We start from the raw sequence: 23,044 nt of genomic DNA on the forward strand, positions 1-23,044 counted from the left end.
CTGACTTGACAAGAGGTGTTAAACACACACAATGTGAGAGACAGCTGCCTGCCAATCGAACAAACACTTATCGGATTGATAAGGCTGATAAGGCGAGTGAGCCAGAGGGCGGGGTTGGCCAGAGTAAAACAAACAATAGATATTTGTTAAATTTGGTCGGCACTAAATTTAGTAACTAGCAGTAGTGGGAAAGGTAGCGCTGGTTAAATGATTTATGTACTAGTTAAAGCTACATAATAATCGCAATAGATTATAAATTACATTCTCGAATTTTGCAACTCCAAGAGCAAACTTAATAACTACACTTTTGATTTTTACTTATTGAAAAGGTTTCGCTTATTATTTCCTCATTTGTTAAATGAAACAAGCATAAGCACGTTCACTTACTTTGGACAAAGTTGATGATGTTAAATAACTTAATAACTTGTTGCAACCCCTCAAAGTTTATACCAAAACCTCAAACAATTTGAACTTATTTATTCGAATTTATTGCAGCTTATCAGAGATAAATTTTTGCTGCACAAGTTTGAAGATAAGTTAATTATATAGACACATATTAATTTAAGAATTTCTAATACAAATAATAAATTCGCTAATGACAGAATCACGTAATTATTCTAGTTAGAAATTGGTTTCTTACCTTGGTTTGCTGATAAAAAAAACTGAAGATCGCGAGCATACGATTTTAATAGGCGTACAGTAAGGCCCTCATTAGTTGGCAATAGTCGCATTTTGTGCTTAAGTATATAATTTAATTTGAAGCCATGTTCAAACTTCATATGTATGTCAATATTATGCTAGTTTCGCATTTCAAGGTGCCTCAGTTTATGACTGTTGCAAGCAACAGTTACGAGGGACAGAGAGATGGAGAGAGAGAGAGAGAGAGAGAGAGGGGCGAGGTATACAAGTGCATATATAAAAAGACTTGTATATAGAGTTATTAGCAAATGTTTACATTTAAGCTCTGTTGATTGTGTTTCGCGAGACATTTGTTGACTCGACGCTTGCAATTGGCAAATATTCGTTATCAAGTCGCAAATGTTGCAGTTAATTTAAGCAAATGCAATCAAATCAAATCGAATCAGCGCTCGGGCAGGTTTAAAAACTTTAAACGAATGCCGCAAGTCAATTGAATTCAATTGGACAAACACAAAAGAAAGGAAAAACATAACGAGATAATAATTGCTTTTACATTATTTGATTAGTCCGCCCTCAAGAGAACCCACAATACAGCACAGCAAAACGCAGCTAATTAAAACGTTTAGTTTATGCAAATGAACAGAGACGGATTGTCCAGTCGCATCGGAGGTCAGTCTACCTCTGCCACGCCCTCCTCTGCCCCACTCCAAATAGATATGGCCAACGAAAATTGGAGCAACACGACTCGATATGCACGAACTTGTGTGATGGAAATAATGCTCAAGGAATTAACATATTCATTTAAAAATTAGCTTAGTTTATGGATTTATCCCATGAATTAACTTGATCTAAGACTTTCAGATATCGGAAAGACATTCATAAAGCTAACACATAATACTAAAAAACTGAGTCAAACAAAGTTGCATCTTGAAATTGTGAATTATTAAGTTACTTCACAGTGTTGCAAAACGACTTACAAAGCAAAAATATTCGTATTCAACTAAAATTGTAAAAACTCATCATTGTAATTCACAAAAAAAGCATATTTGTCATGAAAATTATTTGTTTAAACGTTTGCCACTTAGTGACAGCATTAAGAAACATTTTGTAACATTACTCAAACAGGCAAAGAGAAACAGAGCTCTTTTTAGAAATATGACGTAACATTTATGACGTCATAGAAATGTTTGTGGCCACACAACAAAATGTGCCTAAACGGTCGCGTCGCGTAGAAACAGCTTTAAAGTATTACAAAAAGGAAACAAATTATAAAAAAGAGAACTTAAAAAAAAAAACAATTAATTAAAATGACTCAAAGAACTGCGAGCAAACAAAATGTTAGAAAATACAAAAAAAAAATTGGTTATATCCTTTCAATAGAAACAAATTATTTAACAAAAATGAAACCAAATACTTTGTAGACAATTAAATATATATGTATATATATTCATTCAATCTTGTAGAGTCTAATAACATACTTTTTGTATATTGATCCGAGCGCAAACACGAGTCGTTTCCACATTTAAATATTAGTATCTCCGTCTAAAGACAGTGGCAGCGATTAAACATGGCGGCTGCCACCGGCAAAGTGTCAGCACCTATTGAGTTTTACAGTAGCCGCAGCATAAACAAGTCAATTAGTTTGCATTTGCATTGCGCGGGAGCGAGTTGCTAGACACACAAATAGAAAAAAAAAAAAAACAAAATAATAAATGTTGTTTCAATTTATGGACATGTGGCAAAGCGTTTGTGTTAATCGAGAGCTCATTCCGAGCAATTCAGCAGTTAAATGGGCAGCACTTAACCCACATTAGGCGCTCGCAGGCAGAAGCTGACTGCTACGAGGCTCGCACCCACGCGAATGACGCAACGTGCAACGTGCCGCAACGCACTCAGGACGGGGAAACTTAACGCTCGTCTTAGAATTGTTTAGACAATTTTAATGTCAGTTTGTGAGTTGCGCTACAAGAGCAAAACTTTCCATTGTTTACCCAATTGCATTACAAATTTATGAATGTTATTGGTCTGATGATGCCTGATGACGGTGTTGGTTAATGTCAAAGTGCAAAGTTAGTGTTGCGACTGGACACACCCCAACTAAATCTGAGAAGCGCGGCAAGTAAAGAATTAACTGACCTTGAAAAATATTTCTTTTGCAGCTATATAGTATAAATGTCCTGAGCTAATTCATGATATGTGCTCATTTAAAAGACGTTCACTAGAGTTATTGGAACTGGTTCTTATTGGTAAACTTTGTGAACTGACTTTACAAAGGCAAACGTTATTCTGATATACATTAAAAAACATCTAAAATATATATATATATATTTATATATTACTTAAGAAACTCTTTTGGAACCGAAACCTAAAAAGTAAGTTGAACCTTGGACCTACGGGAACCGAAAACTGAAAAGTAACTAAAAACTAAGCTGTGAGTCATCATTTCAATGAATGTCCTTGGTTCGAAATGAATTCAATTTCACCTCAGATATTTTGAAATGAAAATAGTTATATATAACTTAAGATAATCTATTCAACTGAAACCCAAAAAGTGAACCAAGCTGTGGAATATTTCTATAAATGTTGTTTTAACCTCAAATCGAATTCCTTTTTGCTCAGTTAGTTTGAAGTGAAAATGTTTCTCCCACATGAACACATTTCAGTTTTCCATTTTCCGTTTTCAAATACCAAATTTAATTACAGTTGAGTACAACTACAAGTTGGCAACTAGGTCACTAAACTGAACTAAACCGTCAACGCTTTTATGAGTTTTAGACACACTTGAGCCAAATTTGCATACGATATGAGGTATATTTGTGTGTGTTGAGGGTGTGTGCCTAGGCAAAAAGAAAAATGAAAAGCGTTTTAGAATGGCGCTTCGACGACTTAACTGGGCTAAGCAGCTGCCAGCTGTCAATTTTCACAACCCTTGTCCCGAGAGTGCAATGACTTAGCAGACGGCCCACGTACCCCTCAGGGCCAACATAATAATAAAACTGTGTCAATTTTACTTTTTTTGCAAAAAAATATAATTTATATAAATAAATAAAAAATTGAAAATTAAATCAAGTTAGGAAAAAGCACAGAAGATTTAGTACCCTAGCAAATACATATATATGTATACATAAAAAAGAAAAAGTGAATCATATTTATGAAAGGTATATTTTATAGTCAAATATCAGAAAATACTAATAATCGCAAGAGTGTATGCACGTAATTGAAGTATTTAAAGATATCTACCAGAAAAAGTTGCATGTCTCATAACAAAATTAAACTAACCCTTGAAAGGGTATAACAAGAAATAGAAATTATGCCGTCATATGCCGCAGTAAGCCCTTAAAGTACGTGAAAACAACGAAATTCACGATGTGGGCCAACAGCGAGCACATTGAGAGTGTCGCTCTATAAGATATGAAGAGGCAGAGGGAGAGCGAAAGGGGGCTGTGCGGGTGGCAACAGCTGGAAAGGACGCTTTACGTCAGCAGCAGAGCAAATACAAAATACACAGTAAATAGAATTGCGTGGAGACATAAATAACAAGGTAGAGAGAGCGGGAGAGAGGGTGGGCGACAGAGTTGGAGACTGAGCAAGAGGAGAGCGAAAGAGTAGCTGTATGTGTGTGTGTGAGAGCGAGTTATGTAGAGTGTGGAGAGAGCGCAAGCTAAGGTTGGGTAAATCAATGAATGAAACGCGCAAAACGCACGCACGCACGCACAAACGCACGCATGTGCGAGTGCGACGGCGCTGCAAAGGGCGACAAAGTAACTGAATCAATTTATGCGCCGTCGCCTGGTGAGAGGCAAAGGGCAATCAGAGGACACACACGAGACGGCGCCAAGGAAATCAACTTGTCAACTGCTTGTGGCAAGGACAGACGCCAAAAATGTTGTGTGGCAGCCAAGTGAGGACGATTAAAAAAGCAGGCCAAAGGCTAAAACGCGCCATCAGGCTTGACCTGATTTGCAGAGCTACCTGTCTCAAACCCCCCGCCGCTCCTTTGCCCACCTTGCCAGCCACTGGCCCAGCTGCTAAGTTGGCCAAGTTTTGTGGCAGACGCAGCGACGCTGAAAATGCCAACACGCAAGGCATTTTTTCTTTTTTTTTTTTTTTTGGTTTGTTGCATTTTCTTTCAATAGTTTGCTTGATTTTCTTATTTTTTGGCAACACAAAGGAAAACCTGTATGCACTTGCCACAACAACAACAATAACAAAAGCAATAGCTGCAACAATAACATTGCGGTTCATTGAACCGTGGCACCAAATAAAAAACTGCAACTGCAGCAACATTTTATTTTTCTTCAGCCGTTTTTATTTTTGTTTTTTGTGTATTTCATAATAATTACATACGCGGCGCATAAGCGCATTGTAAGCGCATTGTGGCTAGAAAATCACGTGCATTCAGACACAGACACAGTTATTTGCGGGCCTCATCTCTTCTTCTACTCTACCTTTTTTTCTTCTTTCTTTTCCCACACACACGCACACACACACACACTCCACCCTCCCGCTGCGCGTTACGAGCGGCAAAAAACGAGAAAACTAACATGGCGCGTGTAAAAAGCAATTGCTAGAAGAAAAAAAAGAAGAAGAAAACAAACACAAAAAATTGAGAGAGAAACAAAAAGCATATTAGAATGCTCTAGTGGAGTGAGTTATGACTAGAGATACCCTGTAACAACGTCAGCAGTGGCATGAGAAACAATTTTAGTTGCAACGCGTTTCATCAGTTGCGAAATAGCCGGATTTTTGGGTTATAAAAGTGTTGGCTAACGTCAAAGAATTCGTAATGTGAATAAGTTCATATAATCATTTAAATTATATAGATCAAATCGATTTCTTAATTATAGCTACTAAAAATTCCCATAGGCGGATGTTGTCCATGACTTCACAACACGCTGGGTGTCCGCTTATGAGAGCTGTGCAAGTATATTCATATAATTTTGCGCAAAATCTTAAATACAGTTCCTTAATATGGTTAAAGACTTTATTATGCTCATTACAAAAAGATATACACCTATTAGAGGTACGATTATACCCTGTATGTAATGCAAATGTTTGAAAAGGGGTATATTATTTTCTTACATCTTTATATTTATGTTTTTTAATACATTTTCGAAGAACGTCAATATTCCTTTTATGGTCATTTACACGAGTATTTTTCATTAGACTCAGTTTCAAACAGATTATGGGCACAGGGTATGCAGCACACACTCTCGCACACACACACACATGGTCTTACATTGTTGCATGTGAGAAATGAAGCGACCTGTTAGCCAAACAAAGCCAGCAGCAGCAGCAGCAGCAGTTGCCGTTGCCGTTGCAGCATTGAAGTCGACTCGCTTCAGTTTTTGGCGCTGGCTGCACACGAATGTTATGTAAGTGCACAATTTTCTCGAATTTTTCTCGTTTTTTTTTCTGCCCACTTTTCTTTTGCTTAGCTTGGCAAAAGTTCGGATAGTGGGTAAAATTGCAGCGCCACGTATGCGTATATAAGTATATTTTCATATATATATATATAGTATCTCGATTCTATATAGAAGCATGAATCATCGCAATTGTCAAGAAAAATGTGCATGCTGACGACTCTCAGTAGGATGCGCTCTCTTCTTATTTTTTATTAGTTGCGGCGCGGCCAACGCGGCGTATGCGAGCTGAGTGTCAATTATCGTTACGCATACGTCATGTTGACACAGCATTTTTCCATAGAACTCGTAATGCAGGTTGAACCTTCAGATGCTTAATCGCTGCAAGGCTTGCAACAGCAAGAGTTGGCCAATAATTTAGTTGGGTTTCTTTTCAGTCTGCCTGCAGATTAGCTGGAGCATATCCATGGCGCATTATATAAAAAGTTATACTTGAGTGCTCAGACATGCTTTTCATTTTCTTGCTAATGTTAACAAGCACATTAACTTGTGTTGAGCTCTTTACAGTTATAGCCACAAGCACAGGCGGACTGTTGCACCTTTTTTTTAACATCTACTTTAACATGTTGTTTAAATTAATATAAATTTGATTTTACTAAATTTACTTTATGCAAAATATACAAAATAAACCAATTATAGCTCAAATTTAATAATAATATTTTGACAAGGACGCAACAAACATTTAGATTTCCCTGAAATTTAACTTTTTGTCAACAATTAACAAAATATATAAGTTTTTAACAACAGTTTTTGTCAACGAAAACAAATACAACAAAAAACGACCTAATTGTGCTTTGCAAGCGTAATCGACGGACTAACAAGCGGCAGATCGCTGGTTCAAATCCAGCAGCAATTTTCAAGAGTTATTATTTTACATAATTTGTTATTGTTAACAAACTAAAATGCAATAAAAAAAAACAGATATTGATAAACATGTAGTCGGTTAATTTCTTCTGGTACAATCTATAAAATATATTATCTCTTTTATATTAGACAAAATTCTGCTTTCCAAATTTGTCATACATGGGAAATGTACTAATATACAGCTAAATTTTGGGTAATCGCTTTAACAGGGTTCTCCCTTTTAATAATATGATACTTAAGGGAAATGTTAAAATATATCTAAATATTCGTTACCCGATTTCTATCCTTTAGTATTCCTACTACTTCTTTGTTTTACAATGTAAGGTTTTGCTTTTCTTTAGTATGCCTCTTACTTCCATGTTGCACAAAATGACTTAAATGGCTAATGACCTTTTCTTCTTATCAATAAAATTTATATCGTTTTTCTGTTTATTTTCTTTAAATCTCCTTACATATTTACTTTTGTTTGAGATTTATGAACTTGAAGCTTATAAGTTGCAAAGCAAATTGTTATTGATGCAAGCTTCTTGTCTTTTTAACGTTTTCAAATACCAAAGAGAAGCCAAAAATATATGTTTTTTGCATTTGTCAAATAGTTGTCAATAGTTCAGCTTTAGTATATATAAGCTGAAATCGATAATATCTATATTAGACGCCTTGCAAATGGTGCTCGAATGGCTTGCAGCAATTGTCTCCATATGTTGGTAACACAATTATTAATAGCAAAGCAGCCAAAGTAATTGGCCATAATTGGATGCTACTGGAATGCTGAGCACTTGGTAATCAAATAAAAATATGTTAAGTGCACAATTTGAGGCCATTCGGCTATGGTCAATGAAATGCCGATGGAGACGAGACATCTCATGCCGCACTCAAATTGCAGCTAATTACACACTCTTATGCCACTTAAACGGACGCCCCATCGGACTGGCTCCATATGTCGCCACGCCATAGAAAAGCTAATGGCCCCAAAAATGATGGCAACCTAAAGATGCCTTTATTGGGCGCTATTGTTGCAGACTAGACGACCACGGGAGCGTACTTACTACAGCATAACAACAAAATGTGTTTTTAAGTTAAGCGATCCGCGAAGGAGGCATGGAATATGGCTGGGGAGGGCAACTCAAGGCCAGACAAACAGCAGGGCAGCCTGTTGCAAACTGTTTACACTCTGGCAGTGCAACAGCAGACAGCAAATGTAGACGAAAAATCGTCTAGATATATATCCATTTGTGTGTTGCACCCGACTTATAATTTACTCGCAAGTTCTATAAAAATGCACATTCGCATATTTTGCAATTGCAGAAGAACGCAAAAGCCTAAAATGTCTATCCGTAATATATACCTATATTATTTGGTGTTGGGCAATCGAAATTATGGCAATAGCTAAAATTAACATGAGCTACATCCGATTGTATAAAGATGATGTAATAATTCAAAGATAATCCGCATTTGCAATCATAATTCACAATTATTGTTCGAGTTTAGAAGATTTAACAGCACAACGTGCTGTTATTCATGTGGATAAGAACTAAGCTTATCTACTACTAAGATAATACATTTTGAGTACTTAAATCAATTCTCTTGAATATTTTACATATTTAAAGTTTCAACGACACACGGATAAGAACGGATAATCATCAAGTTTTTGCGTAGCAATTTACAGGAAAGAAAACGAATATTGTAATTCGGATGATAACATAGATAGAAATCCTATTTTTGGATAACAAATTTTGGATATTTCAACCAAAATCGATTATCCGATTGGTAAGCCAAGTACCTTAGTTAATTTCAATAGCTTCTCCGATTGCTACGTATCTTAGTATATTTTGTATTAGCTTATCCGATTGATAAGCCGAGTATCTTAGTTAACTTTATTAGCTTATCCGCTCGGTAAGCCAAGTATCTTAGTTAGTTTTAATAGCTTATACGATTGGTGAGCCTAGTATCTAAGTTAACCTCAATAACTTATCCGATGTTTAAAAACTAAGCGGATTTCAGCGGATAATCACTTTTCAATCTTTTAACTTAACCAGTAAGTTCAGTCGATATGAAAATATTAACACACTATCTCCAGTCAATCATTTACCAAAATAAAATTTCCTTCCGCATGGAAAATAAAGTAAAGTCAATTTCATTATTATCCGGCTGTTCAAATACTTTAAGATAGCAACGCTTTAAATTTTAACAGGCTATATAACTGTTAAGCCGTGACAACTTGTTTGTGTTTTCCCAGTCAATGAAATATATAACACATATTAAACTCGAAAACAGAGCGTGACAAATTGCTGACAGATATTGAAGCAACTATTGGCAGACACTCAAACAAATCAAAAGTCAAATACTTTAGTGGCAAGCGTCATAAGCCAGGGAGCTAAGACGCGCGTCGAGGGCATCAAGTATTATGCAGAATTTACGAGAATTTAGATTGATAAGATAGACGCGTAGTACCTTGGAACAAGAACTCACACCGTGCGTAAGAGTTGGGGCAGTGGGTAAAGTCGACGGCGTTGGTTTGCACCCAAAAATACGAAACAGAAAAATATATATATATTTTGCTGATAAGCTGCATTCTAGACTCTGGGCGAGACTTTTGGTAACTCTCGTAGTAAACCTTTTTTTGTTAAATTCTAGCAGAGGGTGTTATAATACTTAGAGGCAGTATGTAAATCACAGAAATGAGTTTCGTATGTAAATAGAAATATATAAAATAAGTTTATTACATGTTTCCTTTAACGAAATATATGTATTACAGAATATCGCCATTTTACAGTTTCTAACTGCGCTGCACACATTCATTGCCTGTAACAGACTGACTGCTTAACATAATGTTTAACATAGATCCTCTGTTAGAGTGAGCGCCTAAACTTCTGTACCTGACAAGTCTGACATCATTATGTACTACACATGTTACAGACTACAACATACTGCTTTACATAATGCTTAACATGGATGCTCTGTTACAGTGACAATCTAAACTTCTGCATATGTTAGCTTATCACAACAGTGGCGTTATGTACTGCAAATCTAAATTTTATTCTTATAAGTTACAAACTACATTAAATACATCTGAATATGTTTCTATGGATATATGTATGTATATATATGTCTAATCTGTTAAACTAATTGTAAAGCCCACAATTTCAATAAGCTAAGTAATTATGTCACTCTGATAAAAGTTGCCAACATGGAGTAACAGGATACCAGATTTCGAAATGAACAAAATATATTATTAAAAAAAAAACATTATTTAACCGCCTGCTTAGGATTTGCTGTAGAGTGACCATTTAAAGCAAGCAACTGAAAAGTGTGACGCCATTATCTGCCACAAATATAACATTCAGTCTTATACGCCTTTGTACGGATAAAATCTGAACAGTTATCGCATGCTCTTTTAACCGTTTGACATGATCAGATAGGCATTCAATTCATTTGCGAGGGTATTTAAGCTGCAGCAAACCAAAGTTGGCTGTATTCTTTCTTTTTGGCCCGCATTGATAAGCCATATTAAATAACATGTTGCGAGGAGCATTGGAAACGGCTTTGTCACGAGTCGCTGTCGTTGTCGTTGTCGTTGTCGCTTTCTGCCGCATAAGCCAGCTGAGCGGGTGACTATTTTTAGTATTTTTAGTAGCCGACACAGTTGCTGACATTGGCTGTAAATCTTGGCAATGGCAGCGCTCAATGTAAAGGTGGCGGGCACACTGAAAAGGGGCTGGCAACGCTGCAGAGAGTGAGAGGGAGAGGGAGAGGGAGGGAGAGGGAGTGAGACAAGCTAACTGTGTGAGCTATTTCACAGGCATTTGGATGACAGCAGCCCATAACTTTATCATCAGAGTTTACAGATTCTATCGCATTCAATTGGAATTTTTTATCTGCAGCCGATTGACTGTGAAATTTCGCGAAGGGAAACCGGTTCGATGTCATCATGATTATATTTTATTCGTACTTATGCCATATTTATATTGTTGCTATCTGTGTTGCCAAAATGTTTCAAACGCGTTCAACAAACGACAACAACAGACAGAGGCGCACAGATGCTGCCAACTTTTGAGATGAAGAAAAAGAAAACAGCTAGATTTGGCTGAAAAAAAGGCTGGATTAGATGAAATGGGAATCGATGAGGGTTTTCATCTTATTGAATCAATTTCAATATAGAGAAGGGGCGAAGGGGCGAAAACAAAACCTAATTGAATTCGACATGAATGGAACCGATCACCCATTTTGCGTACTTTAAGGTATCAGTATTAAATATTTAAATTCGTCTTTTATAATTTTTAACATAACATAACACAACATATAATTCGCTTACAGTATAAGAATAATGTCATATAAATATGTAAATATCATAACATATTCTAACCCATGTGAATGTCCGCTTAACATAAGAATTAAATATTTTTGAACATTTTAATTCAATACTTATTATAGTCCCCCAAGTAATGAATATTACTCTCCTAATGATCATTGATAATATATGATAGATGCTAGATAATATATCTATCTATCAGAAATCTGTCAGCTCTTTTTGACCTTTTTCAAGCCAACTTTAATGCGAAATTGGCAGCACTGTGACGGCGTGACTCAGCTATTTGCCCGAGCGGTTCGACAATTGTTCTACACTTGTTGTTTGGCATTCCAGCGAACTTCAATGATATTCGAGAGCTGCAGCTGAGCGCGAGACTTGCCGCAAACTGAAACTGGCTGCCACATCACGTGCTTTCAAGTATACGAATATAGTCGGACTTATCGCCGAGTTTGACTGCGAGTCGCCTTCTTTTTATTTTATTTTTATTTTTTTGTAAACAATGGGCTGGTTTGTTTCTAAATATTTATGGTGTCGCCTATTATACAATACCATTTGAGGTTAGGCACGAGTTTGCTTCAGCCAAAAAATGAGTTCATTAAATAAAAATAATCAATAAGTCTGAGAAAGAAGAAAATAAGTTTTGAATCTGTGTGTGTGTGTGTGTGTGTGTGTGTGTGTGTGTGTGTGTGAGCGGGGTGTGCTCTGTTTTTATGTCTATTGTAAAGCCAACTGCCTAATATCGCCTCTATATTGTACGATCACGTTCTCCAGATGCGTATGTTAAAGCTGTTAATTTCTGAGACATGCAAAAACCGTAGAACAAATTGTTGCTCGATTTGCTTAATTAGCGCATTGAATGCTGCAGGTTGAACGCAAAAATGCAGAGTATAATACAAAATGCAAACAAAATAGTCTAAAAACATATAAATATAACAATTAAATACAATACCCATCCCGATAGCATTGAACGTATATACGAAACAGTTGAACACAAGTGGATAATAATGGATAAACATAGGCAATGCGTATGGGCTTCTATATATACATTATCCGGCTAGTTTTAATCAAGTGTCAATGCACGGATAATTGCTGACGCCTACAACACTAATATAATACTTATCCGTATTATTAAATGACAACGAATAGTGCTTATCCGTATAATCAAATAGCAGCGGATAAACATAAAGACTGACCCACTTTACTTGTAGTCTAAGTTATACTCACTTACATTGGTTGTGTAAGCTATTAACCCGAGAAACAGCCCTATTGTAGCCGGATAAGCTGTTATCCGCATTATCAGCCAAATCTACATTTATTCAACAGTTGCTATGTCATGTTGTAATTGACTCAAATGTTTATTACATAAATGTCATGACCTCTGCTCAGTTATCCGGCATTATCCGCACTTCTTAATGCGCCTGGATAACAGCTTTTTATTGCTGTTGACAAGTGGTTGGGCTTTAAAGCGCAGTGCGGCTCATTGGCCATTGCCCATTTATCCAGTGCCCGTTGCGACAATTTCCGCAATAAGATGAAATCAACGCGACATTCGCTCATTTGCCATTGTCACTCTTCATTGAGATAAGTTCAATTCACAGCGCGGCGGAGGAGCTGCACAATTCAGTGTCAGAAAAACATCCGGCCCAACAAAAACACAGCTGCAGGCCCCGAGGTCTATCTCGCTCTCTCTCGCTCTCTCTTTCTGTCTCACTCCCTCTCTCTTTCTCTCTCTGTCTCTCTGTCTTTCGCTCTTTGTCGAGGCAAACGGCTTTACAACTCGAGCCGTTCGACAATGGCGCGTAGTTCAGTTGTTTTTTGCCCATTGTATTTTGCATATAGGCATTTATTATATTATACATTATTTGAATAAAGTGAATTACGTACAAAAGAAGTCCCCTCGCACCCCTCGCCCATCGGCCAACGCCAGGTTCAGCTGTTAGCACTGAACTCAACTCCCTACGCCAAATGCTTAATTGAGTTCGGCAACGAAGCAAAGCATAAAGCGAAGACGAACTGAGAGCCAGAACAAAGAGTGCAAGAATTTTGTACGTTTTGGCACAAAATTCTTGTGCTTTGCTTGGTTTTCTCACAGGCATATTTTATGCCTTACCAGCACACCCTCCACCCCCTGCTGACCCCTTTGCAACAACCCTTGCCCGGGCACAGCGTCTGACCGTTTATTATCTTTATAAATTTGAAGCCATTTCAATATGACCCCCCTCGAAGTTTTGCGCTGCGCGTAATTCAATTTGTACTCTACCGCTCGCCTCCCTTCTCCCCGCAGGTCTGCGTGGGTGTCTCTGTATTTGTCTTCCTTTTCTTCTCTTTTTCGCACGCCTCTTTAAGATTTTAAATTTGTTTGTCGTGCCGCTCTCTGTCTTTGGCTGGCGGCCGTTGTAAATGTCACGTCCACAGCTGCGCGGTCTGCGATCGCACACATTCCTCTCCCCCCTTACCATTCTCCCACCGCCCTATCACAGCGCTATAGCTAATTAATTAGTTCTGATTTCTTTAATTAGCTGAACGCAAACACAAAAATAACTGACAGCAATTGAGCAAAAAATATTGTGCGGCATTTTTTGCTGCACGTGCAAATATTTTAGAGCTTATGAGAGAGCGAGAGAGAGGGAGAGAAGTCCGGATAGTTATGTAAGCAGAGCAAAAAATCAGTTTATATCAACAAAATACAATGAAAAGAATAATAAATCGTAATTTGAAACGTAGAAAATTTGTGCTAATAAATACAAAGCATTTAATCACAAACTCTAACGGTTATCTAGGCTAACGTTATACATTTATCGAAAATTATATTAAAATAAAAAATGCTGTTGTTTTATGCGGAGACTTACAGAAAGAAAGAAAGAAAATGTCGTGTAGATGTCAGCTTATCCGACATAGCATGTCATCTCAGACACAAGCTCTTAACAAACAAGAGTCCATGACACTTCGGTCGCAATCATTCAAATGAATAACGAACTGTCCAACACTGCATAGTAAGAGATAACAAATGGTAGGCTACTGTTTATCCGGCTACATTAGGGGGTAATGGAAAAAGTTGTATATTATAGTTCAGACTACAATAAAGCAATTTTGAGCTTATCCGGACAACTAATATATATTGAAACAGTTTAACTGATAAAGGCTGTTCACAGGCAAGCATTTGAGATTTTAAGCACTTATCCAACATTGCATAGCAACAGATAACGATATTTAGATGTTTAAGTCGAGAAAATTTGAATGATATCAGGGAAGTAAGTTACTATGGTTTAGGGAATAACAAGGCATAGGGATAAACAAGCTTAGCAGACTGCATTTCACTGCGGATAAGGAAAAATGATAGAAATTGGCTGATAAGTTATTTATCCACTGCACAACTGTGCCCGGATAAAGGTATAAAACACATCCTCTGTTTGTTATAGTTATATTAAAGTTTAGAGAACAGATAGGTAGAGGGTTAAAAAAATCATCAATCGAGAGTGAATAATACTGACAACTTATCCGAATCAGCATAGCGCTTTCTTGCTGATGCGGATAAAGGCAAATAACCAAATATTAACACGGATAATGAACTTAAACGAACTTAATGGATACTTTGATATATTTGCGCTTATCAGAAGTTAATTCTCAAATATCATGTTATGCGCTTCTGGAACTCAGAGCTTAACAACATGCAGGGAACTAATTAAATCCAGATAATATATATTATATTGGATTGGCAAGGTCGCTTTTGCATTGGTCTAATCATAATAAACATCATAAACTTAACAACTTATCCGCGACTATTGAATACAAGTCCCGATAACCTTTATAGCCACATATAAACACGCCGAAATCAAGGTTATTGAATCAAGGAAAATGTAAAAATATTTGCAACAAAACGTACATATGTCGCGCAGTTATTAACTTTTATTCATTAACTGGGCAGACAAAATATGATACGAGTGCCTATTAATATGAACATATATGTAGATATATCTATATTTATATATATAGACGCATAAGCTTATTTTTTGCAGTTGCCGTCGGATCGTCGGAGACCCCTCAATGAAATTACTTGCACAAATTAATGCCGCACAATTACCCACATCAGAGCCGGACAGAGCCAGACAATTGATTGTCTGATATCTCTCGCGCATATGTCGGCGATGTTGTGCCCCATAAATATATCTATATTTATATATTTATGTCGTTGTTATATTTACTTTCGGCTTTCGCGCTGTAGGAAATTGTGGGCGTATTTTTGTTGTTTTGTCGCGTTGTTATTAACACATTTAAGCCACACACAAACACACACGCGCACACAATCATGAGTTGTACTTGATTTAATAAATTTGATTAGGATTTATGAGCGTGTGGGTTTTTAATTTTAGACTCAAAGCCTGCATATTCACGATTTGTATAGTGTTTATAGCTCGGTTTCAAAGCCAAGTAGTTCGATCACATGATCTATAAGACGCATGAGAATTAAGAGAATTTTATATCAGACCAGTATTTATCCAGATAAATGCAGATAACTAAGCAAACTTGGGAAATCAGTGCATCTCATTCAAAAATATAGCTCTCATATTTTTAAGAATATTTACGTGAATTGATAATATTCATTCACCCTAAAAATGAGTACATTAAAGTATGAGATGAGATATAAATACTTCTGTAACTAAATTACGGTGGCTCTTTACACTTCGGATAAGTTCGGATAATACGTGAGTATTATTAAAATAATAGTCAATAGGTATACTTTAAATATAATGCTCAAAATATAAAAGAGATGTCTGTAATTTATAGCGGATAAGGTCGGATACGTCTGAAAAGCTAAATTCACAAGTGCAGAGTTCACAAATGTAATGGTACGGATGGAGAAGTCTTTAGACTTCTGTACATTCTAACAGATGAGGATGCATATGGCTTATGATTAAATTCAAAAATGCACTTTACAACGGATTAGCATGGATAAGTTTAAACAGCCTGATTAACAAATGAAGACTATCAAGGATATGGATGAGTAATAAAGTGTTAGATCTTACAACGGATAAGAATGGATAAGTTTTAACAAATAGATTTACAAATTTACTCTAAGCCTGATGAGGAAAATAATGGAAAAGATTCACAAAAGTACGTAACAACGGATAAAAGTGGATCATTTTATAGAGTTCGATTTAGAAATGTACACTATAACGGATAAGTATGTCTAAAGGGTTAGATTGACCAATGTTTAGTACTCGAAATAAATGAACCATGAACTTATCCGCTAGGATAATATTTTAATATTTTTACAATATATAAAATTAGTATACAAAAAAAAAAAAAGAAACCCAGAAAGTCCCTTAAAATTATATTTATACACATATTTTAGATAAAAATGCATTTATTTGCATAGTTTAAAACGGATAAGTGCATTTATAAGTGCGGATAAATGCCGAAACATATTTAAATCAAGTGACATTATTAAAATCGTATTTTTACTTGACTTTAATCAGCGGCAATTGAAGCGAACAACATTTGCATTTACATTTATGTGCCCGAACGGATAAGCGCATATTAAATTTGACGCCATTTTGTAACTGATATCATTTAAAGCGTGCTTTAATCAAGTGAGCGATTATTCTAGGCCATCTGATTGAATGAAATTGGCGGAGTGCGAGCATTGTGGGAATTCAATTTAATACGCTTAAATACACATAATTAAACTCAATCAATGTGGGAACTTATGAAATCTGTACAATTCAATTAAAAGAGATTAAAACGGATAACCACATGAATGAGACGCAGAATCACATTCGTTGAGTAATGAAAATATTTAATAAATTATGTTTGGCAATTAAATGTAATCTACACGCAGATTTATATCGTTGCACAACGGCAAATGAATTATTATCCAGTTTATCGGCAGGTGTAAAGCACCGACGACTTTCATGTTTTGCACTTGGTAACCCCCCACAAAAAACCCAAACAGGAAAGAACTCTCAATTTCGGGCGGGCGAACACCAAATACCCTTGCGGATATACAGTAAAAGCTTTTTATTATTATTGTGATCAAACCCATAATATTTTATCCATAAATTTTAGTAATTTTATCTGGGCAAAGTTTATGGAATAAGTTTAGGTAGAGAATAAAATGGAAGTTCGTCAAAGATAGAGTATATTGAAAACGAAAACACCTTTGACAGCGCCTTGTACCAATAATATTAATGCTTAGGTTCAAATATTAAAAGTGAATTCCATCTGCTTGCTTAAGATGTATTCAAAAAGATAGCTCCTAAGGCCAGCTTTTATTATAGTGATCCGTTCTGGCCTATAAAATCTATCCGACCTATTGAAACTATCCGCAGCTTAGGGACGAATTCAACCCCAGTGTAGACAAGCACAGATTAAGAACCACATAAATTATCAACTAAATTCAAAATAAGGGTATTCCCAGTTCGTTGGCTGCATAAAGTAGACTTATATAGATTCTCTACAGTTTCCAGTGTGAACAACCTTTTCTGAGTACTCAAGTTGAGTTTAGTATTCTCTTCTTCTTTTATCGCGTTTATTTACATTGTAAATTTTAGAAATTTGACACAAATCGAGTGTCTGGCTTCATTTTCAGCTTTTATTTGGTTTTTTCGTAACAAATTGTCTTAAAACTAATAAAACAGTGTTGTGAAATACGAACTGAGTGTATTAAGCAACACTTACTTTGCAAGTCTACAGTTAACTACGAGATCACTATCAATTCCGAAACTCTTGAACCAGAAATCAGGCATTTTTACTGTATTTGCATATGACGTAGTTTTAGGTAATTCCACTCACAAGTGTGAAACAATGGCGGAAATAGGCTGGGCAAGAATTTCTTTGTAAACAATCCGATAAGGGTCAAACTCATGCATAAAAATCTTTGCCAGCATTCGATTGAGATGTGTTTCACACATATTTAGAATGGTTTTCGAGATTACTTTAAGATAGCTTCGAGAGAGTTTACGCACTTTGTATTAAAACCAAAACTGATACCAAAGTCGCTATAGCCAAACGAACTGTATTTATGGCCAAACCTAAGCATGGGAGGAGTATGTGTATATAAATATATACTTGTAAATCGAATTGGTGGCATTCGCGGCAAGGTGCAAGCACAACAAGCAAATGCCGTGACAGGTCAAGCGGCATGCTGCACGGGGCTGTCACCTATAAATAACGCGCACAGCTCAGCAATTTTGGACAGGCCGAAACAGAAACGAAAAGAAACAGAAACAACATCAAAGTAATCGATTTTGTGAAGGAAAAGCCATTTACCTGTCACACACTCACGCACGCATCGAGTACCTTGGCGGGGTAAGTTTTTCATTGGGTTAGTCGGTCGCTTCGACACAACTCTACAAATAGATGGAGCCAAACAACTAAAGTTGAATGAACCACCAGCTGAGCTTAGTCGAAAAACAAAATAAATACAAAATCAAAATCAACGCGATACTCGAACAAGGCGGCAGCAATACGAGTCAGACAAATCAACACGGGACGCAGTCGCGTTTGCGTGATTTTAGAGCTGGATTTCCATCATTTGCCGTGAATCATCTTTCCCATAGCATAAATCAAATCGATCGACGCAAGTTTGTCGTCGCCTGAGCACGTACAACAAAAATCGCCAGCGACATTCGCGATAGGCGATTCACGAGCTATTGAAATCGATTAATTCGATTCTGCCAGACGGAGGCGGTTCCACTCGCCCGACACTTCGCAATACCCTTTCAAGCAGAAGGTAGCATCGATTTGGTATCAATTTGGTGAGAGGAGGAGTGGCATGAATGGAAGCAGCACGCCTCAAGTTACATTTTACTAAGATATTTGAAAATGGGTTGAACCAAAAGTCAGAATCAACGTTTTTCGCACATTTTAGTACTGTTGCGTGAAATTGAAGCCGCATGAGAAACTTTCGCTTATATATTTTCCACTTCTGCTGGTGGATTTGGCGAAAAGTATGAAACGACTCATTTACACTTTTACAAAGATGTTTGACATGAGCCGAACGGTTGGTGAGCAACAACAAAATGTCATGCAACGGGTTTCCACGATTCTTTCACAATTACCAACATATAAATTAGCATACATATTAGCTGATTAAATGATCGGCACAATACGCCCTCGCTAAAGGCTAAAGGCTAAAGGCTTAACAAATTTAAACAATTAACTCCAATTTTAGTCTATGCAAATATATATTCATTCCATTTCAATCTGTTAACAAGCAAGGTCGCCTCGCAATTGACAAATGGGTTGCTTCAAGCGAGGGCATACTGTATTTGCTTTAGTTAGAGTATCGCACAGTCAGACACACACGCTCTGGCTCAGTCTTAAGCGTTGTTTATGCGCTTGAATGGATTCAGATCGGATCGGATCGGATCGGTAATTGCTATATTTTTGCAGCATTTTTGCCAACGAGACGCAGGCACAACAAATTTGAAAAGTCGTTCTGCGACTCACGTGAGCGACGGGCCAGGTTTTTGAGTTAAGATTTGAGTCTTGTTTTTGTGCTTCATTTTTATATTTTTTTGGCAGTTGAGCGAATGATTCGATGGTCATTTGTGACAGCTACGCAAAACACAATTTGTCTATTCGCCAGTCATATGTCTAAAGAGAGAGATCAACATACATTTTGGCAGCCTGCGAGAATGTGAGAAACAGTTGCTTGTTATTTATATTTGGCCAAGATACTTGTTATTCCCTTCCCCCGGCTAAAACGCCTAATTGGGTCGTCGCCGCAGATAAGATAACAACTGTTTGCCATAGAAATTGATTTTCAGCAAATTTTTGTTAACTTTTGCTTTACATTTCTTAGGCAAAGTTCACGCAAGCTTAAATTGAGCAATTTTCATTGTTTATTAAACGGCATGCGAAGCAGGTGAATATACAAAAAATTAATGGAATTTTTGTATTTTAAAGGTGTAGCAAACGTATTCATAAGTGCTTCGGCTGAAGTCGAGCCTTTGGGTGTAGTTCAAGCTTTTACAATCTTTTCCTCTAATGAGGTTAATTAATCATAGCGTTGATTGTGCACTATAAAAAAGTCACATAGATAAATAACGCTGAATTCTGACTCACGAAAGCAATAAAAATATTTAAAATAAAAAAAACCAAGCATGTATCATATGGCTTTTTTCTAATTGGAGACAGGTAGTTTCTCAAGCAAAGATAAGGTAAGGTGTGTAGCTACATAAAATAGGAAATACAGAAAGAAATTATAAAATATATTTATATAATATATATATCTAGATATTGAGATAAATTGAGCTTAGATACAAAAGCATGCTCTGGCACATAATACTGAAATTTCTTATTTTAATCTAACAAAAAACTATACAAAGATACAATATATAAGATATAAGATTCTAATATCCCATGTTCCAATCAGAACATAAAGTTCTAGTTGTTCAATGAATATAAGAATGAAGCAGAAATGAATACTTCAAGAAGAAGAATTTTAAATGGAAAACTAAAACAGTTCAGTCTTCATGCCGTATTATGTAACCCGTTTATTTTCATTTTTAAGACACTTTTATTTCACAAATAAAAGCCCCTATATTATCATAAACCGAATACCACGTCAAAGATCACAAGCAAAAAGAAGAAAAACTCGTAAATTGTGCAAGGTTGGAAATGTCTATCTAATCAGAATAATTTCGACAGCCAAAAACTGCGAGACCTCTATCAAGATGAAAAAATAAGTGTAAGTTAAGGGGGAGAAAAGTTTCCAACTGTAAAAACATAAATATTTATGGTTACAATTCGCTCGACTGATTCATCGGGAACCTTATTCGCGTTGCAGATTATAAAATAACAGAAACAAAAAAAAAGTGGATAGAAGAAAACAAAAACAAAAACAACTTTGCAAATTGAGTCATAGAAAAGGCCAGCAAGTAAATTGGCATAAGGAGTAGCTGTACGAGTAAGCGAGAGAGCAGATGATGCACTTACCAGACGTTGGCTGTGTTTAGTTACTCTTGTTGCTGTTCTTGTTCTTCCTTCTATTTTTTGTTCTTTTTTGTTTTTTTTTTTTTTTTGTCTGCTGCGATGCTGCAGTTGTCGATATTTGTTTTCGTTATGTTTTGGGTTCTTATGCTGCCCTCTCTCTCTAGCACACTGATTGTTAATTCTTAGTTGGGTTTCCTTTTTTTGCTGCTGCTTGCTGCTTGCACACACGCGTTTTGTTTTGCTTGCCTCGTTCGTTTGCGTTTTCACTTTCACAGGTAAATTCTGCGTCAGGGGAAAAGGGTTAAAGAGAGAATTTTATTGGCTGCCCGCACAAGCTTTATTACTGTTGTTTGGCTGCTTGCGATTTTTGATTTACTTTTTGTTAAATTCTTTTCTTGGCGCTCTATAGAATGCACATTGGTAACTTTTTGACACAAATCGAACAATTACCGCAACTGTGGCGACTACCTTGCGCTGCGAGCGTTAAAAATCAACTGAATGTGACGTTATGGCCAGGCCGCCACTGAGGCGTGAGCGCGCTTTTAATACCGTTACGGGCAAACAGCAAGAGAGTAGAGGCAAGAGCGCCAAAGTTGCCAAAGTGTGCGTGCATGTTTGCGGGGAGCAGCCGTCACAAAGCCAGCCCTCTCTCAATCTCTCACACACAAACACTAACAGCCTACATACATATGTGTGGGTGATTTAATTTTTTGTTAATACGTATGTATTTGTCACTTTTTACCGGCTGATTAGGTTATAACGTGCAACCACAATGACCATTCCTTTTGACCAGTGCTCGTTACCGTATTAGATACCAAACAAATGCCAAATATTCGCGGTGCTTTGCGCACTGCACAAATGCAACGCATGCTCTTTACACGTGGTTTTTTTATTGCTACTTCACGCAACGTAAATTCCCACACACAAGCACAAAAATACCACACCAAAACGTAACACGTCGAAAATAACAAAAACAACAACAGCTACGACTCGCTCTCAGCATAACACAGCTCTCGCTAGCGCGCTCTCTCTCTCTCTCTCTCGCTCAATTCATGTGCGTTGTTGCTGGCCTGGCGAAATAATTTTTTTTTGTACTATAAAGATTGGTATATTTTTATTATTGTTAGCATTTCGTTAGCACCTCGCTTTATAAATCATCGCCAAAGCAACTGCCACACAAGACGTGAATTAATATTTTTAACGCTTTTTATAGTTGACAATAGTTAAAATAAACAACAATCACAAACAAGCGGGTTTTATATTTAGCAACATTTTTGCTCTTTTTTTTCCTGCAACAACAAAACTAGGCCCCTAGGGACTGTCCCGCGTTTACAAGTATGCGTGCGGCCAGGCCTCCACAAACACACACATAAGCACGCACATTGCAAAAGTAACACAATTACAATTTGGCCTAATTTTTACAGCAGCCTCTGAAATGGCATTCAGGCGCATTGTTTTTACCTCTTAGCACTTGTTCGTCACATGCAACTCAACGTTTGTTGCTATTTTCGTTAATTAATATTTCATTATTTCTAACAAATAAATATTTCCCGCGACACACGCAACTGTAAGCCAACTGTTAAGTTAACAGACTCTCCGAGAGCGCAGCTGTTCGCTTACAGCTTTACAGACTGATAACAAATATGTTAACAGCTGCTGTTAATTGCGCAGCTCAACTAACGATTTACGAGTCAAAGTTTGGCAAATTAAACACAATTACAATCAACTTAAAATTTAAATTTAAATACAATAATTTGATAGATGTTAAATAGAAAATTTTGTAATAGTGACATTATAACTTGCTGACATCAGCTGTTAAAATTATGCTAAGCCGATAACTTTACTTTTCGAACTATCGGAATGACAATTG

The 23,044-nt window shown here is 36.7% G+C and overlaps 1 protein-coding gene across 5 annotated transcripts in view; it reads right to left on the bottom strand.

The window, feature by feature from the left end:
* LOC115759157 (GTPase-activating protein skywalker) overlaps positions 1 to 22,895 on the bottom strand; it is a 64,335-nt gene extending 41,440 nt beyond the window's left edge. Inside the window, exons 1-2 of one of the 5 annotated variants that reach the window (XM_030700014.1) lie at positions 22,636 to 22,895; positions 21,178 to 21,456 (exon numbers count right to left, since the gene is read on the bottom strand). The gene's annotated coding sequence lies outside the window, so the exon portion shown is untranslated. Of the gene's footprint in view, positions 1 to 21,177; positions 21,682 to 22,635 lie in introns of those variants that run through there. The other 4 variants (XM_030700015.1, XM_030700026.1, XM_030700021.1 and 1 more) reach the window with 4 other exon arrangements.
* Between the last annotated feature and the right edge of the window lie 149 nt (positions 22,896 to 23,044).

Source organism: Drosophila novamexicana, unplaced genomic scaffold (assembly GCF_003285875.2).
Source record: "Drosophila novamexicana strain 15010-1031.04,08,12 unplaced genomic scaffold, DnovRS2.1 tig00000193-arrow-pilon, whole genome shotgun sequence".
Taxonomy (NCBI): Eukaryota; Metazoa; Arthropoda; class Insecta; order Diptera; family Drosophilidae; genus Drosophila; species Drosophila novamexicana.